Here is a 14,054-nt window from a genome sequence, read left to right on the forward strand (position 1 = left end):
TGCAAATGCCTTTTGTAACAGCTTGTTTGGCTCTGACTCAACATCCAGTCCAGGAGCTGGATTTAGCAACATTGACCACATCTTCTTTCTCCATGTCGTACTTGTATGCTTTTGGGCCTGAGAAGAAGTAAATTAATCCTAAAAAGGGTGTTGTAAAGCAGTCACCGCTCCAAGCTCACTCCCGTGATAGATTATAACTTCAATACTAATTAGTAAACTAAACAGAATAATAATTAGTAAACTAAAGCTCACAGAAGTGAGCTTGGACCGATGGCTACATTACAACACACACAGGGACCATGGGGAATCAAAGTAGGCCCCCTCCAGAAGGAAGGACAGTGTCAGCACCAATTCAGAGATGATTGGAGGATCTACAGCTGAGTGATACACAAATAAGATACATTTTTGTTAATAGTTAAGGTACTTGAATGTATTTTTAAGGTTTAACTCCTGAGTTTAGTGTCACTTTAAACATGCATGCAACAGATCTGGAAGACTTATTTGCATAATTATTCTGGTTTTTGGACAGAGAAAGCAATTGGATCAGCATATGCCAGGCAACTAGAAGAATGGCAGCATATTATTCTCAGTACAGGTTTCCTTGACTATGGGGTCTATTCACGAAGCTGCCGAAGGATCTAGCCGTAGCTTCGGCCGATCCTTCTGCTAGCTTCGGCCCCAGGACCCCTTCGGTTCAGTAGTAGCCTGCCAGAGGTTCAGCTCAGGCGATCCAGATGTTGGATCGGCTGAGTCGAACTCCTTCTGCACTTCGGTCACCCGAAGCCATGCGTACCAAGCCGATGTACGGCTGATTTCAGCCAATATACGGCTGAAATCAGCCGTACAAGCCTGAAGTGAATAGCCGAACAGTGTTCGGCTCACTTCACTTGGGGTCGGTTGTTCACTCGGCTGCCCTTGGTAGCTTAGTGAATAGACCCGTAAGTGTCAGGGTTGGGATTTAGAGAGGTTTTTTTTTTTTTTAAATCAGAAGTCAACTTTATTGTACATATGAATATGCATGGTACAATGGTACAAGGAGGCTTCGCCTCAACATCATAACAGCATCACCAGCACCAATCTGGGGTGTGAGGTACATACATATATCATATTGCATACAGTGTGGACATGAGGGGGATGTTCGTCTCAACAAAAAGATCAGCAGATTGCCACATAGGCAAGTTTTGGTACAATTCGAGCAGTCAATAGAATGTTGGCAAGGAGCAAAGTCGTTGCAATAGGGAGTCAGGCGATAAGTGTAGTGTTGGCCTTATGTGGCATTGTGCATCATAGCAGTTGGTAGGGATACTGGCACTTAAATTTTACAACGTTTCTTAGCACGTGGAACCATATAAATAAGGTTGTGTAAGTGCTTAGCATCCATGAGAGGAACGGGGAAAGAAAAGACAGGCATAGAACAGAAGGGCAAGCAGGTGGGGCGGGGTGAGGGAGGGTTGAAAAAGGAAAGGAAATGTCAGCGGGGCAGAGCCAGAGGGGATGAGAGGTATGAAGGGTGGGTGTAGGTCAGGGGCCTAGGACCGGGGTCCTTTCTAATGCTCAGGGGGGCGTTGTGTGCATGGCCCGATGGTAAGCTTCTGTGCCCTGAAAAGAGGCCCAGGGTCTCCAGGTGGACCGGAAGAGCTCCTCAGTATTCCGGAGCGTGGAGGTTAGATCCTCCGTCAGGTATGTCTCGTCTACCTTAGTGAACCACAACCTGAGGGTAGTGCAGCTAGGTTGCTTCCACAACAGTGGAATGCACTGACGAGCAGCATTCAGGAGGTGCTTGACGGTGATTTTTTGTACTTCCCAATGGATATGTTGTTTAAGTGCAGCAGACATGCCGCGGGGTTGTCCGTCAGATCCACCATTACCAGGTCCTTCAGGGTGGCAATCACCCCCTGCCAGAAAGGGAGCAGTAGTGGGCAGGACCAAAACATGTGTAGTATCGTACCCGGGGCATTTTGACACCTCCAACACAAGAGTGAGACTTGGGGGTACATGGCATGTAGGGCTGTTGGGACCCGATACCATCGGGAGACTATTTTATAGCCCAGCTCTTGGGTCTTAGAGTCGATGGAAGACTGATGGGCAAGATGTAGTATGCGGTCTTTCTGAGCCGGTGTGAAGGTGGTGTTGAGGTCATATTCCCATTTGGCCATGAATGTCGGATAGGACTCTGGGGAGGGTGAGATCATCATAGAATACAACGAGGATATCGCAGTGGGTATCTCCTCCTTGCAGGTCCTTTCAAACAAAGTCAGGGGTCTGGAGAGTCGATGGTGGTTAGGCATGGAGAGCAGAAAGTGCCTCCGCTGGAGAGCACCCCAATGGTCTAGGGGGGGTTCCGTCAGGCAGCTGAGTTCGCAGGCCGATAACCATCGACCAGAGAGGAGTAGGTCGCATACTCAGAATTTGTTGGATTTGTGAAGGCGACGGAAGCGAGAGTCATTGACGCCGGGCGAAAAGTCGGGATCGCCAATTACTGGGATTAAAGGGGATGGGGAGATGTCCGTGGAGCGAAATAGTGACCTAGCTAAGAAGAGTGTGGGTGCGATGGTAGGATGTGAGCGTGTGGAGGGCCACAGGGGTGCGGAGAGCCAGGTTAGTCCAGCCAAGGCCGGGTTGGTGTCGTCTTCTTCCATGCACACCCACTGCTTGGTTTTACGGTGACAGCACCAATCCCAAATGTGTGCTAGGTGGGTCGCCCTGTGGTATTTGGCCAGATCCGGGAGTCTGATACCTCCTCTGTTCTTGGGAAGGGTGATGGTACAGTATCGGATTCTAGGGGGGGCATAGGAAAGCTGTGAACATTTGGCGCAGGCGGCAGAAGAATAATGGCGGGATGTGAATCGGGAGGGCTTGGAAGAGGTAAAGGACCCTGGGTAGGGTTGTCAATTTGATGGCATTGCAGCGTCCAAACCAGGAGAGTGATAACGAGTGCCAGCACAGGAGGTCTTGCTTAATCTTCTGGAGCAGGGGGGCAAAGTTGAGCTCATATATTCGCGTGGGATCCGCTCAGGGCCGTGTTTAACATTGATTGGACCCCGGGCAAATATGTTCTTGGGCCCCCCACCATGCCCCCATGCAATATTGCCTGCTATATGCTGCATTTCACTCTCGCCATAATTCTACTTTCATGGTAAATGTTTGGATAATTCGCCACCTACCACTTCCACTGCATAGAATAGCAACAATAATAATAATGACACCTGAGCATGTCCACTGGTGTCATTATCATTATTATTATGTCCTCTGGAGTCATTATTATGTCGTCGTCCCCCTTGTCATTATTATTATGTCCCCCGGTGTCACTATTATTATTATTATGTCCCCTGGTGTCATTATCATTATTATGTCCCCTGGTGTCAATATTATTATTATGTCCTCTGGAGTCATTATTATGTCGTCGTCCCCCTTGTCATTATTATTATGTCCCCCGGTGTCACTATTATTATTATTATGTCCCCTGGTGTCATTATCATTATTATGTCCCCTGGTGTCAATATTATTATTATGTCCTCTGGAGTCATTATTATGTCGTCGTCCCCCTTGTCATTATTATTATGTCCCCCGGTGTCACTATTATTATTATTATGTCCCCTGGTGTCATTATCATTATTATGTCCCCTGGTGTCAATATTATTATTATGTCCTCTGGAGTCATTATTATGTCGTCGTCCCCCTTGTCATTATTATTATGTCCCCCGGTGTCACTATTATTATTATTATGTCCCCTGGTGTCATTATTATTATGTCCCCTGGAGTCATTATTATTATCATTATTATTAATATTATTATGTCCCCTGGTGTCATTATTATGTCCCCTGGAGTCATTATTTTATATGTCCCCCAGTGTCATTATTGTTATGCCCCCCCAGTGTCATTATTATTATGTCCCCCCAGTGTCATTATTATGTCCCCCCAGTGTCATTATTATTATGTCCCTCCAGTGTCATTATTGTTATTTCCCCTGGTGTCATTATTATTATGTCCACTGCTGTCATTATTATTATGTCCACTGCTGTCATTATTATTATTATTTTATATGTCCACCGGTGTCATTATTTTATATGTCCCCCGGTGTCATTATTGTATATGTCCCACGGTATCATTATTTCATATGTCCCACGGTGTCATTATTTTACATGTCCCCCGCTGTCATTATTTTATATGTCCCCCGGTGCCATTATTTTTATGTCTCCTGGTGTCATTATTTTTATTATGTCCCCCTGTGTCATTATTATTATTATGTCCCCTGGTGTCATTATTATTATTATTATGTCCCCTGGTGTCATTATTATTATTTTAAAATAATAATAATAGTCATCACTACGGATGCACCGATACCGAATTGTCGGTATCGAGTACCGATATTTATATTCCGGTACTCGCTGATAACGGTACTTCTGGTAGCATAGAGCTGGCTTCCCGGGCAATCAGGGAGCCAGGCAGCGTGTCATTACCCACTGCCCGGCTTCTTGATTGCCCGGGAAGCCGACTCCATTCTGTTTGTTATTATTATTATGTCCCCCTGGTGTCATTATTATTATGTCCCCCTGGTGTCATTATTATTATGCCCCCCCAGTGTCATTATTATTATTATGATGATGTCCCCCCAGTGCCATTATTATTATTATTGACACTGGGGGGACATAATAATAATGACACTGGGGGGACATAATAATAATGACACTGGGGGGACATAATAATAATGACACTGGGGGGACATAATAATATTGACACCAGGGGGACATAATAATAATGACACTGGGGGGGGCATAATATTAATAATAATGACACCTGGGGGACATAATAATAATGATGACACTGGGGGGACATAATATTAATAATAATGACACTGGGGGGGGACATAATAGTAATAATAATGACACCAGGGGGACATAATAATAATGACACCAGGGGAACATAATAATAATGACACCAGGGGGACATAATAATAATAAAGACACCAGGGGGACATAATAATAATAATGACACCAGGGGGACATGCTCTGGTGTCATTATTATTTTTATGCAGCATTACATCATAGCCCAGCAGTGCCACACTTAACCCGGCCACCCCCCTTCTCCCCCCCACCCAGATAGAAGCCCAACCCAGCAGCCATGTGCACTCACCGTGGACAGGGGGAGGATGAGATTGCAGCCATGGAGGGAGGAGGGCAGGACCATGAAGCAGTGTGTGCAAAATCGATCTTCCTCTGCTGAGTGGGAGGTGATATCCCGGGCTGTAGAGATCTTTGCTGCACATATGGACAGGAGCCTGCTGCCCTCTAGCTTCAAAAAGCGGTAGTGCAGATTAGACGGCTGGTCCAGAAACGTTTCACTAGCGCTAGTTCATGGGGTACAGGACCCCACAACAATGACTGGGCCCCGGGCAAGTGCGGCTTAGTAGATCGGGAGGTGAGCGAACACATACCGGCGTTCGCTCACCTCTCGATCCTGTCAAAGCCCTCTGCCGTGACAGGGGAGGGGCTGGATTCCCCTCTCCCCGCTCTGATCCGCCAGCGCTGACTGGCGGATCGGGAGGGGGCGGGTACAGCTGACTCTGCCTCTAGATAGGCAGAGCCAGCTGTCACTCACGCAGCTGGGCGGATCCAGACATAATTGTCGGGATCCGCTTCAGCTGCGGCGTCTCAGTATACCGCAAGCAGTAGCTTGTGGTATACTGTGGCGTCTCAGTATACTGTGAGCTGTAGCTCGCGGTATACTGATCTTAGGGTGATGGGAGGACGCTAGTTTGTGTCCTCCCGTTACCCTAATGAGAACTATGGGGAAAAGCCTTAACCCCATAGTTCTCCTTTAAGCACAAAAAGTTCCAAATCATTCATTAAGGCTGCTGTTTGGCCAAACCTACATTTACTTCATGTGACACCCTTACGATGATTTATGTGGCCATTGGGTAGACAAAGCTACATTGGGGTTGGCATTGACCCAATGTCCCTCAGGGAAAACAGAGACTTCAAACCTGAAACTTTGGAGAGGGATGGGTTAAGAACGCTTATTTGTGTATAGAGTACGAGTGCCGATATTTGATATTCCTCAAACACTAATACCGGCACCCGGGGGTCTGGGTTATCAGGAAGCCGGGTGGCAGGTTATGAACCACCGTCTGGCTTACTGATTGCCTGGGGAGCTGGGGTTCTATTTTAAGAGGATTGGCTTCACCACCCTTGCGACACTGCAAGGCAGCCTTGCTTCCTAAACAATCAGGAAGCTGGGTGACAGGGCATGATGTGCTGTCCGGCTTCATGATTGGTCAGGAAGATGGCTCCATGCTTCCTCACGGCACTGCCAGTCAGAGGAAGATCTCCCTCGGGCCAGCTTTTCCTTTATCGGGCTAACAGTAGTAGAATTTGGTTGACGACAAGTACTCTGCCAAATGCTTGGTATTGTCATATGTGTATCCATACTTTGCTTTTGGGGTGGGGGGCGTGGACCCTACAGCAAAAAGATGATTGAAGAAGCAACTTACGTGTCCCCGTGCTCTCCATTTGGGGGAAATGGGCTTGGGTTCTTCAGAGCACCCACGGGTCTATAGAGAAGATGTAAAGCATAACATAATTCATTTAATAATTATATTTCCCCACAACCGACATCCAAAAATATCAACACTGTTATCTCCAAAAGGGACCCTCCAAAACCTACATGAAACATGCCTATTTGGGTGTAATCACATTATACATATATCCATTAAGGAAGAATAAACATAGCTATCTGACATTGGGCTAGTTAACGTCTGGGCAGCGTGTCAGGGTTCAATAAGCTGGGTCTGTTTTTTAAACCATTGGACTCCCAGTTCCTTGGACCTTAGAGAGCATTTTTAGGGACATGAAGTGAAGTCAGGTGAGGCACCAAAACCACAAAAAGGCAAAAAACTGTGTAATTCCTCCCTACTCAAATTTCCTACATGTGATATGGCCATCTGGGAACATTTTACACTTACCATCCACATCTGAATAATCTTCAGAGGAGGAGATGACCATGGTAGCCACCCTGGAGGGACCTGGCGTTGCTATGAAGGACAAATGCAGTCAATTATTCAGAATCAGCCTTCAAAAATGAGACTAGGAACCTACATTGATGAATACTATATTAAACATGTGACCCTTGCCTATCTCTGGAGCCCTGCCATACTTTGTGTGAGGATGAAGGCCTCTAATCATGTCCCAGGTAAGGGCTTGTTTTCGCAAATTAGCCATAATTGGAGGGAATTGATTTCAAAGACCCCAGCTCTACCTTGTTCCCCCCTCCACATGTGCCCCTGCACCATCCTCCACGTCTGCCCCCACCCCATCCTCAATATGCGAGGCCAGTGAGATCTAGTACCCGGGGGGCCACCCCGAGACAAAAACTGGCACCAGGGCCCTTAAGTTCCATATGTCCGCCACTGAACATTGGACGTTGTATCGATGAAGCATTGTCCCTTTTGACATTGTGGATCCCCATTGTTGTAAAGGTGGAAGGCAAATATACACTTCCAACTCACAAAATGTCGATCCACACAGAGGCGTAACTAGGAACCTCAGGGCCCCGGTGCAAGAAGCCATGAAGGCCCCCCCCCACGCTGCAGAGCATTGGCCTGCTGGGAGCTGTAGTCCCAGGAGGCAATGTCGGGGCCTCGGCGGTTACTGGGCTGGGCCCTCTTCTTCCTTTCCAGGCCCCTGGGGGTATAACAATAAAGGCATGCTGGGACTTATAGTTCAACTACAAATCAGCACACCTTCATTTTCCCTGTACACCCCTCCATATCACCCGGGGAACTACAAGTCCCGTCATGCCCTCATTGTCCTTGTACACCCCCACATATAAATCACCCAGGGAACTACAAGTTCCAGCATGCAAGCCCCCTGCAGTAGTTCACTGGGTGATATGTGAGAGGTGAACAGGGACAGTGAGTGCATGCTGGGACTTGTAGTCCCCTGTATGATAGAAGGCTGTTTTAATGAATTCCTCATGAAAATACTAGTAATACAATGGCATTATAGTATAGTAACTTTCAAATTCAACTACATTCTATTCTGTTTCTATAATTACATTGTATTACTAGTACTTTCATGAGGAATTAAAACAGCCTTCTATCATACAGGGAACTACAAGTCCCAGCTGAACTGCTGACTTGTAGTTTCCTAGTAATACAATGTCATTATAGAAGATGGAATAGAATATAGTCAGTTCCAAATTCAGCCATGTCCTGTTCCATGTTCTATAATGGAAAACACTTACCTCAGCTGTCACGGTCCTCGTTCTTTCAGCTGAAGGAAGCTCAAGCAGGCGCAGGCTGTAGAAAAAACACACTACCGTGGGGGACAGCGTCCGGGAGTATACAGACGGGGCTCCCTGTAATATCAGGACGGCTGCTGCTGGGTCCTCGCGGCCGTGTTCACTGCCGGCCCGCCCACTTGTCACCTGCTGGTGACCGGCGCAACCCCCTCCGGATCGTCAGTCTGTCTTTGAGCTCGGAGGAGCCGCTCCATCGGGCCACCCGGTTGTTCCACTTCTGCCGTGGTCAGGGCCCGTTCTTCCTTCCTGGGCCCCCCCAAGTGGCGGAACGCCAGGGCCTGGTCGCGCCGGCGACCGATGCGACCCTGGTAGTTCCGCCACTGGATCCACAGATGAAATATGTATTTACCTTGGTCCTCCAGTGTGCTGGTTGGGGGTTGTGGCTGGCCTCTCATCTTCCTCCTCCTCCTGTGCAGATGTTGCCGGTGCAGCCGCGTCTTCCATCTGGGGAATGTCCTTTTCCTCAGCAGAGGAGACGGCAGCAGCCAGCCTCCTCCAGCGCCCGCGCCGGGAAGGCTGCACGATGTCCTCCTCTGAGGAAGAGGAGGTTTGCTTAGCGGCATATCTCCTCCACCGCGTCCGTGTCCGTATAAGGCTAGAAAAAGAAGAAAGGTGAGAATCAACAAGGTGTAGGTGTCAGAGTAAATAGTCTATGAAGGAAACATGTTAGGCCCATAGGGGATGGAAGCATACTAAATGTAATATTTACAGGCTGTCAGGCCGGACTGGATCTCCCGGAGGAGCTCCGGGGTCCTCCTCTTCATCTCACTCCAACAGTGCTGCAATTGCAGCACTGTTGGGTGCCAGCCATCTCGTCCCCTTACCCGGGCACGGAGGCACTCCATAACCTCCCTCTTCTGGAAGCTGCTCCGCAGCTGATCATAGCGGCGGCGGAGTAGAAACTGTTGACAAGAAAAAGAAACAAACACATTACAACTTATTCATTAGGAATGATGTGAAATATATAGGATATAAATTCTGGTTCTCTCACTCTCACCCTCTCTATATGTATGTATGTATGTATGTATATAAGCGATGGCCTAAATGTTAGAGCCGACTTCAACTTGAACATTGGTATTTTTTGTGTGTCTGGCAAACACACGAACTGTCAGGGCTTTCGCCCGGCCTGTGCACCCGGCGAGTTCCCTGCAAGGCTCTGGGTCTTGTGAAGCCCTGATTGGCTGAAGACTTGCACCTGACCACAGGTCAGGTGCAGGACTTACCCCAATCACGGCATAGATATTTGTGAGAGCCATGCTTGGGCATAGTCATGACGACTTTCCCCAATCAGGGCTCACCTGTCAGCTGTCGTACAACTGTACACAGTTTGGCAGAACTAGCTCCACCAAATAGGAAACATGTTGATGGCATCTGTCATATTTCCATTGTGCGGAATAAGTCCGTGTGGAGCGGACAGGACGGGGGCCGTGGGGTATATATTTAAAAAAAGCATATGTCTGTAATTAAATTTTTACATTTGATTTTTCCAAAGCGTCCTCTTAATGGACAACGCTTGACTTTGTGATTGACCCAGAATGACATTGGTGGATACATGTCTTGGGTGGTATATTTAGAATACAAGACTGGTCCCAGCTCTGTCTTTTCTCTTTCATCCGAAAGGATTTCCTGCTGAGTCTGGACTTTTTCTGGATGTTTTTATTTTACCTTTTAGCGACAATGTAAGGGTACAAGGGCCTCATACTCATTCACAAGGGAACAGGGGGGGGGGGGTGTCATCTGGGTGCCCACTTATTAAAAGGCTACCCTGATGTGAATAAGCCCCCTGCGTGCAACCCCAATACAAAGAGGCCCATGGGCAAGGGATTTTAGGGGTGAACCCACGTTTTGGCAAACCCATTTTTGGTGGTGTAGCCTTGGTGGTGTGGTTCCTCCTTGAAATCGCTAGCAGACCTGGTCTGACTTTTGTGGTGACCCCCACACTTTTTAAACAATGGGGTCCATCTGAACATTCCGAGCCGACCTGAAAGCTCAGGGATTGTTTAGTAAGGTGAAACGCACGCTTTAGCGAACAAAAAAAAATATATATGTATTTTTTTTTTTTTTATGACATTTTTGCTGCAGCATGTTCTATACATGGTACAGATGCACCACTTCACAGGCAGGCTGAGAGGACCCCCCAGGCATGATATTGAAAGGAATTTATCAATTTTATTGATACCCTGTAAATGATGTTCAAAGCACTGCTGCTTTAACAACGGTATTTTGCAGCAAGTATGAATTGATTGCTTCCTGTACCCAAGGCAGTCCCCGGATCCCCATCCCCTTTATGCAGACACACACACATACATATGGCTAAATACAGAAGCCTGCACATACATAGGCCCAACACAGAACCTTGGTGGACACCACTAACAACCTCAGACCATTCAGAGTACGAATCATTGATCACCACTCTGAATACCGTCTTTAAGCCAGTTTTCTACCCAATTACAGATGGAATGCTCTATACCTACTGACCTTAACTTATACATTAGCCGCATGTGTCAAACCCTTTTGCAAAGTTCAAGTATACTATATCCACAGTCATTCCTCTGTCCAATGTATTACTCTCTTCCTCATAAAAAGAAAGTAGGTTTGTTTGACAACTTCTTTCTTTTGTTAATCCGTGCTGACTATCGCTTATGATATTATTTTCAAGCAAAAACAATTGCATGTGATCCTTGATCAAACTTTGAAGTATCTTCCCAATACTTGTTATCACTGGGTCTCTGTCCATCTCTATACAATGGAGGCAGATCATAGAAGATGGATGGGCTGGCATAGTGCTGTACATAGCTTCCTGAAAACATCACATCACCCATCCTCAGTACTCTACTCAAGGGACTTCAGTCCTGGTGCTTGCCTTTGGGAGGAGTTATGCAAATATCAAAATGCCTTGATGGGTGGATGTCCTTCTGGAAGAGTGAGCATTCCTAGGCAGACAGGATTTCCATGCAGAACGCCCTGGGTATTGCCGCATGTGATGCTAAACATCCATTATTGCAAGAACTGAAATGTAATACATAATAGGAGTGGCCCAGGGATAATAAGGATTGGAAGGAAACGGCTACAGGATGCTGAATACCCTCAAGCCAAGAAATAAGATGGGCTCTATCAGACTTGCTGCATCTTCTAATGCACAGTGTTCAGTAACATCAGAGTAGGATGCTTCAGCCTCTACAACTATGCAACACTAAAGGTATGGCTGGAGTTCAGCTCTAAGGTAGGGCCAGTGATATCCAAATTGATTGGATTGCTTGCAAATAGGTTGTGTATGGTCAGCCACAGATGTTAGATCCCGATCCTGCGGATTCATCAGGGAGAATAATTATAAAGTAAGTTATACTGGGCAGTGAAGAAACTGCTGCAACATAAGTAGCTTGAGATGAGAGCATAGTTTCACCCACTTCTAATTTCATCTTGCTTTATTTCCTGCTAATAATACAAAATGTTTGTCATGATCAGTTAATTGGTTACATATTACAGAATCTGTCACCTATCACTGGAAAACGTAATATGTTAATTAATTCTTAATGTATTATTGCCATGACATGAACGGTAGCCAGACTTTTGTAAAGGCCCTGCCAGTGGGATTTATTACTGCCATGTATGCAGTATAGTTTCGGTGCAGTAGGCACATAATTTAACAGTTGTTTAACCACTGGCCTATTATTCAGCAATAACTTTGTCATTTCTTTATATAAGACATATACTGTATATGTAACTATATATATGTAACTAATATACAGTATATTAGGATAAACAGGAGTTTCTTTTGGTGATATTGTCTTGCAAAAATGATTTTATTTTTTATGTAATCCATAGACCAAATACGTAACAAACTCAAAAAAACAAAAGAAAATTCCTTCCTGATCCCATAAGGCAATCGCATATTCCCTGGATCAACAATCTCGGGTGCCTCATATACCTATAAGAACTCAATATCCAGTAATATTCTGTTCATTTAGGAATACATCCAGATTTTTTTTAAACTGTTAACTGAGCTTGCTAGAACTAGCTCCTGGGGCAGTCTATTCCACATTTTCACCTCTCTAACTGTGAAGAATCCTTTCCGTATGCAAAGGTTAAACCTCTTTTCTTCCGGACGCAAAGAGTGCCCCCTTGTCCTTTGCAGTGACCTCAAAGTGAATAATTTGGCATTAAGCTCACTATATGGACCATTTATGTATTTATTGGTGATCATGTCCCGCCTTAATCACCTCTTCTCCAGAGAGAACAAATTCAGGTCAGTTAATCTTTCCTCATAGCTGAGCTCCTCCATGCCTCTTATGAGTTTAGTCGCCCTTCGCTGCACTTTCCCCAGTTCCATAACATCCATTTTGTGAACTGGAGCCCAAAACGGAACTGCATATTCGAGATGAGGTCTTACTAATGCTTTGTATAGGGGTAGGATGATGTCTCTCTCTCTGGAGCCTAAACCCCGTATAATACAAGAAAGTATTTTGCTTGCTTTAGAAACAGCAGCTTGACATTGCATGCTATTATTCAGTCTATGGTCTACCAGAACACCCAGATCTTTCTCCATCATTGACTCCCCAAAACATACTCCCCCTAGAGTGTATGACACATGCATGTTTTTAGTCCCCAAGTGCATAACTGTACATTTATCAACATTAAACCTAATTTGCCAAATAGATGCCCAATCACACAGAGCATTCAGATCTGCTTGTAAGTTGGAGACATCCTGCAAGGACTGTATTCCACTACATAACTTGGTGTCATCTGCAAACACAGAAATACTAATTTAATCCCCAATTCTATGTCATTTATAAATAAGTTAAACAGTAAGGGGCCCAAAACTGAACCTTGGGGGACACCACTAACAACCTCAGACCATTCAGAGTATGAAACATTGATCACGACTCTCTGAATACGCTCTTTAAGCCAGTTTTCTATCCAATTACAAATCGAATGCTCTATACCTACTGAGCTTAACTTATACATTAGCCGCATGTGGGGAGCTGTGTCAAACACATTTTGCAAAGTCCAAGTATACGATATCCACAGCCATTCCTCTGTCCAATGTATTACTCACTTCCTCATAAAAAGAAAGTAGGCTTGTTTGATAACGTCTATCTTTTGTGAATTTATTTTTTTAGAGGTTATCAGTACAAAAAAAGATAATAAAAAATTGTTTTGAGATATTACTGTCTTCCACACACACACACACTGTTTTCTTGTATCTCAGTAACTGTGTATATTGCTTTAGTAAATGCAGACATGCCTACATTTGTATCCCCTGTATTTAATAATACAAGTTGCAGAGTATCAAATCAGCTAATTTCCCAATTCCTATAAAGTAGAGGTAGGCAAACTATGGCTCCTCCTGCTGTGGTGCAACCACAAATCCTGAAAGTGACAGGGATGACTCCCAGAGGCAGATGAATGATGGCATTTGTAGTTTCAGCACACCTGGAGGGTCAGACTTTGCCTACCCCTGCTCTAAAGAAAAGAAACACTTGTTTTCTTTTTGATGGCATGGGTCTCCATTAATGTAAGCAAGTGTTGGATCAGTCTAGGTAAACATGGAGTCTGTTTTTAAATGTTTCCACCTAAGAGTCACACAACTTTCACCCAAAATTCACACACTCTAATTGGATTGAAGCAGAAAAATGTGTGAATACTGGATAAAAGTTGTATGAATCTTGTGTGAAAACATTTATAAATAGACCCCTATGTATACATCAAGCCAGAATATGACAACTCACATTTGCAAATCTTTGAAATCCAAATGT

The sequence above is a fragment of the Nanorana parkeri genome, unplaced genomic scaffold (genome assembly GCF_000935625.1).
Source record: "Nanorana parkeri isolate BGI_ZX_2015 unplaced genomic scaffold, ASM93562v1 scaffold235, whole genome shotgun sequence".
Classification (NCBI taxonomy): Eukaryota; Metazoa; Chordata; class Amphibia; order Anura; family Dicroglossidae; genus Nanorana; species Nanorana parkeri.